The following is a 6,130-nucleotide window of genomic DNA, read 5'->3' as shown; positions in this document are numbered from 1 at the left end:
TGTCCTGTGCTGCCTGGCGGGGCTCTGCCAGGAGGCCCTGGAGCACCTCCAGCCCCTGCTTCTAGGGTAAGTAGAGGCTTTTCTTTCACTTTTTTTTTTTTTTTAATTAAGTGATGGTGCCTGGGGTTGGGGGGGGCAGCCATGGGGAGGTCTGGGAAAGCAGGGTGGTGGGGCTGGGTGGGGCAGCCATTGGGGAGGCTGCAGCAGCTGGTGGGGGATGGGGCCAGGTGGAGCAGCAATTGGGGGGGGTTGGGGGGGCATGTGGGCCTTGCAGTAGGGGGTGGTAGCCCCTGTGGGGGCCATTTGACCTCTGTTGTGGGACCGTAGGCCCTGTGGGAAGGGCAGCAAAATATATATTTATTTATTGATAAATTCATGAAACCTGTATTTAAAGTGCACTTTATTATTATGATAGAGACACTGGGACGATTCCACATTGCTTTAACACTAGATATATCAATAAAACATTGCCCAACTGATTTTGCACGCACTCTCTCTCTCTCTCTCTCTCTCTCTATAGTCATCTTATGTTTTAATTGTGGAGGAACATGGGTTTGGGGGTATTTTACAGTGTGACTTTGGGATTTTTTATCAGGGATTTTTCAGTTTTCCAATAGCGAACATCAGAATTCCTGCTAGGGAGGCCAGTGGCAGGACCCGGCCTGCTCAGAGCTGGCACCTTGGACCCATCTGGCTGTGGCTGACCTCCTGGCCAAATGGGGCCAGGAGGACATGCTTTGACAGTACAAAGCAGGCCACCACACCTGGAACATCTTCTGGGCGCTAGCTGCCCAGATGGCCAGGCAGGGGGCATACATGGCATGCCGCACAGAGGCCAACTTTGCAGCCACAGCCCACTGGAAGCTGGCCCAGAGGGGCAGATGCCTCTACTGGCTGTGCAGTCCCCATCTGGGTCTTGCAGGTGTGCAGAAGGTCACAGCCAGGCAGCAGCTCCCACTGCCAGACTGCTGCAGTGGGTAAAGAGTGCAGGGAACTCTCAGGGCTGCTTCAGCAGTCCAGCTGGCACAAGGGGTAGTGTCCCCAGGTACCAATTGACTGGGTCCCAGAAGCTCCTGAGAGCAAGTAGCCCTGAGCTACTTGCAGGGCAGCTTTTTGTACTGATGGGGCCAGGACAGGGCAGCTTTTTATACTGCTGGGGACAGCACAGGTGCTGGCCCCGGGCTCTAGTTCCCCCTGGATACAGATCCAGGAGAAGCCAAGCAGGGTTACTTTGCCCCAAGTGGCACATCTTGCTCCACAACAAAGTGCATGTCCAAGCATGTGCACTGAGGCAAAAAGCCCCGGGTCAGATTTGCACCGCTTCTATTTGAGCAGCTGCAAGCGCGCTATTTTGGACTGCTCTGGCTATAAAAAGGAGCCTTAAAATGGGTAGGAATAAATGTTGCATTTGTCCCTGGACACGTTTTGCCTGTGTTTGTCCAAGAACAGAAATATCCTGGGATTGGCATGTACACATCACCCTTCCTACTGAGGTTTAGTGAGTGGCTGAATGCACTGCCACTCTTCTGCCATTGATTCAATGATGCAATCCTGGTATAACTGTTCAGATGCACTTGGCAATGCCCTGGGATAAACTGTTAGTAGTTTTTCTCCTGTGACTCTTTTTAGGATTTTTCCAAGGCATTGAACATGAATGTCTGAATGATTGCATTTTGTTCTGGGAAAAGTGGTTTATCCTGGAACAAGTGTGACATCTGTTTCTAGTTAATGAGTACAAATTCAAGGGGAGTGTGGGTGAATAAGGCAAGTGTGAAAAGTCCATTTTAGGAGAAAATATGAAGCATCCACCTCTGGAAAACAACTGAATTATTCCCAGCCTGTAACTGCAATGGTGGGGGAGGGAAGTAACCAGCTTTCAGAAGGGTACAAGCCAAGAAGAATTAATAAGTGTCGCTGCTTCTCCCAACAGCGCATTGTTTTTCTGTTCCGCTATAATAAACATGACAGTTTAATCAAACAAAATGTATTAGCTCTGGAAAACATTTACATGAACACATTTCCCCTTTAAAATATCAAATTATAACCATAGCCAATTGCTTTTATTTGAAAATCATGCACAAAACCATTTTCCATGGTGCCTTTCAATGACAAAAGAGGTCACTGATGTTTTGCATTGTCATCATACAAAATAGATCCCCTGGTCCAAGCAGGGGATCCATTTGTTTACAAATATGTAGCTGAAAGAAAACAAAGCAAACACTGGGCCATAGGTAAGAGGATATATTTTGTAGCCCCAAAGTAAATGTTTTTACAGAAACTATTTCAGAATAGAAAGATGATATAATAGATTTAAAGTGGCATTAATTGTGCAGGGATATGTCAGGTAGGAAAAAATACCACGAGCAAATATTCTAGGAAATCTCTAGAAAAATTTAAATTGACTTTGTTCAGTATATTGAGTGGTCCAGAAATAATTCTTGTCATGTGAACATTATAGTTCAGTTTAGCCTCGAGTGCATTGTAGTTCATGAAATCATAGAAAATTAGGGTTGGAAGGGACCTCTGGGAGGTCACCCCTGCTCAAAGCAGGACCAGCCCCAACTAGATCATTCCAGTTTAGTTCAGTTTAACCAGGTATCAGCTTAGTAAGAGGAGAAGCCCCCTCCTTGGCAACTTGGTGGGATTTGTATTTGAAAAGCCAGAACCTACTCTCTATTAAATAAATATAAATTTAGCATAATTTCACTGGCATTACTCCATGTTTACCTCACCGTGATTGACTTTGTGCTAAGCTACCCATGACCCCCAGTGAGTTCAGCTGGACTTGTGAATGCATCACCCTTCAAAAAATCAGCCTCAAGGTGTCCAAAATGGGATTATTTTTCTGTGCCATCAAAAATTCAAAAGTGTTTAACTTTTTATCTATATTCCAGATTTTTATTAAAAAACACTTTTTTGTTGATCTGCAATTTCCTAACCCAAGGGGATATTTTTGGTGGGCATTTCTATTTCACTCAGAAGCCGTATTTTCCACCAGCTTAACTCTCACACTGCATCACCTCCATACCACAGCCCAGCCATTGGCCATTCCTTGGTGTGGCTGAGAGAGACTAGGCCAGGGGATAAGGAAAACAGTGTAACTGAGCTCAGAAATAGAAAGTAGTACTTTCTATCTGAAGGCCACAGCACAGACTTCCTCTGAAAACTATTGCTCTGATGCCATCTTCTGGTTGCCTGTTCCATATTAATTGTTTCTGAATCAAGAAACTTTCTTCTCCATCTTTACTCTTGTGCCCACAGAGGTGAATTAGGAATAAAATGTCCCTATTTGGTGTGAGATTTACTATTTCTTTTCCTTTCTTTTCCTTTCCTGAAAGCTATCCAGGGCTAATGTGAAACATAGGGCTTTTGTACATGTGACAAGGGTTTATGCCCTCTAAATTGCAATGGTGGGTTTTATTTTTTTGTCATTGAAAAGGTGGGTTTTATTTTTCCGTCACTGAAATGCTGGGTTTTAGCAGTGCGCTATTCACAGTAAATTACTGCAGATGGTGCCATGTAGTAATCCACCCCGCTGATCTCTTCATACTAAAATTGCAGCAGGGGATGCCAATCCCCACTACAGATCGGTCATCTCTATAGCTCACACCTATTATTAATTCATTAATTTCATTAGTTTAATTACATTTTAACTAATCTTTAACACATAACTTGCAACCACCACTATGAACAGGAGCAGAGCTGCCCCCTTGGTTCTCCCCCGCTCCCCCCCACTGGGAGTGCCTGGCAGCTTGGGGACTTTATTAGCAGCTGGAGAAAGTGCTGGTCCTAGTCATGTGTCAGCTACATGCGGCCATGCAAGCTGCTAGACCGTGCTCATTATGGGCTGGCAAAGAGCTGTGTATGCAAAGCTACCGCTACACTTCCCCCCCAGGGAAGGCATCCCCCAGCCACTCTCTGCAGCCTGGATATGGGAGCCTGCACTGGGGGATTGGCAAGCTGGGGTGGGTCCCCTGTCTCCATCAGCCCAGCAGTGCTGGTCAGTGCAGCTCAGGCCTCCCAGTCACCAGCCCCTCAGGGCTAGCAGAGCGGGAGACTGCATTGTTCGTCAGGGGTGGATTAACACATGGGCCCACAGGGCCTGGGCCCAGGGGCTCTTGACAATCAGGGGCCCCCTGGGGGTAGGGGCCGGGGCAGGGGCCCACCACACTCCCTAGCCTGCAGGGGAAAGTCCTGTGAAGCACTCAAGCTCCATCACATGTCAAATGCATGAGAGCCAGTGGGAGGTGGAATCTGGGAACTTGTCTGACTGCTCCATGGGGACAGCCAGGGTGAGGTGGCAGCAAGGATCCCTGCCACCCCTGCCACTTGCTACCTAGCTGCTCTTTCTCTCTCCTGTGCCTAGAAGGAACCTTATCCTGCCCTCCCTCTCAGGCGTCAGGTTGCAGGGCGGGCAGGCAGCTCAGGACAGGCTGCCGTGCCACTCACACCAGATGCAAAATGTGTGTGTGGGGGGGGGGGCTGCAACCCCAAACCGACCCCAAACCACACCAGATCCCCTGAAGGACAGCATGCAGTGCTTTAGTCCTGCTGCCAAGGGCTGCTTCGGGACACAGAGAAGGGAAATCCTGCTGCCCTTGGGATTTTCTGCAGTTCTTGACCCCAAATAAGATAACTAGCAAATTACCCATCAAAAATGATGGGGTGGGGGTGGGGACAAAGGCCTGTGTTGCCCTTCCCCCTCCTCACCACCTTGGGTCGGGGTCCAGCTTCCCACCCTTCCTCCCCGTCTTCTGCCACCTTGGGTCTGGGCCTGCTTCCTCCTTTTCCTGCCTGCCACTTCAGGCCCAGGCTCATTCCCCCACTCCCAACCCCCGCCCCTGCCCCCTTTGGATCTGAGCCCGTTCCCCCCTGTCCCCGCATTGTTTCGGGTCTGGCTCCCCCCTGACGCTTTGGGTGCCGGCCTGTACCCTCCCACCCCCCGCCATTCAACGCCTCACCGCCACCTCCCAGGAAGAGGGGAGGAGCTTGCACGTGATGGTGGTGGGTGGTGTGGCAGCGTCCGTGCTCTGCCACCAGTAACCCCCCCTCCCCTTCCACTCCCTTCCCCCTCTTTTCCCTGCTGCCTCCCCCTTCCCTCCGGCTGTTGTTGGGTGGGCGGACCCTCTACTCCAGCCCCTGGCTCCAAGGAGCAGGGCCCACTCTGGCCCCTCAACCCCTCAGTCCCTGCTGCCATGGCAGCGCTCCACCGTGTGGGGGGGCGAGGCCAGTGCTGCACTGCTAGCACCCCGTACCACTGCTGCCTCCACTGGCCTTGCCCCCCCGCTTCATCCCCTCCGTCATGGCAGTGCTCTGGTCCCTGCCGTCCCCCTTTGCCTCCAAGGAGCAAGGCCAAGGGGGGCAGGCCAGTGCCACTAGCCCCACCCCGCTCCAGCCCCTCTGGCCCTACTGTCATGGTGGCACTTTGCCATATGTCTCTGTCTGTGCAGAGCACTCTGGCTGCCAAGACAACCAATCAGAGTGTGAATGAAGTGTTATGGGCAGACAGACAGAGACTAAGGTTTTATAATATCAGAATGATGCTCCCATTCTCTGCTCTAAAGCAGGAAGCTTAGAAAGACTCAGAGGCCTGACTCTAGCTGGGGTCTGCAGGCCTGCCAGGGTGAAGTTCTGGTTCAAATATAACTGCCTGGAGACAGCTCCTGTGGCTAGAGACCTGTGTGTCCAGGGTCCTGGAGTATCTGGACTGCAGCTCTGGGGCAGACTGTCCTTGCACACTGTAGTCTGCAGTGTCACTAATGCCAGGAGAGTCCATCTCATGGGTCTACCCCAGGACCCCTGCCTTGGTTTGGGGAAAGTCTGACAAACCCAAGACATATTAAACAAGACACTTAAATCTCAGCAAAGTCTTGCCAGAGATTCTCAGAGCTCCTCTGCTTGGGACCAGACTGCTGCAGCCTGGGCGGAGAACAGCAAAGGGTTTTACCCAGTTCCTCAGCTAGGGATCCTTGCTGTGTGGAGAAGGAGGAAGAGGTGACTGTGCCTGTTACAGTTGGGGATGTTTGTCTATTCTTTCAGGGTATCAGATCCTGGCATTTGCAGGGGAAGGATTCAGGTGCGTTTCTATCATGGTCAGGCAACAAGCCCCAGACAAAGCCCCTCCCCCAGC

This window comes from Alligator mississippiensis, chromosome 11, assembly GCF_030867095.1.
Source record: "Alligator mississippiensis isolate rAllMis1 chromosome 11, rAllMis1, whole genome shotgun sequence".
NCBI lineage: Eukaryota > Metazoa > Chordata > Crocodylia > Alligatoridae > Alligator > Alligator mississippiensis.
Note: the sequence above shows the minus strand (reverse complement) of the source record.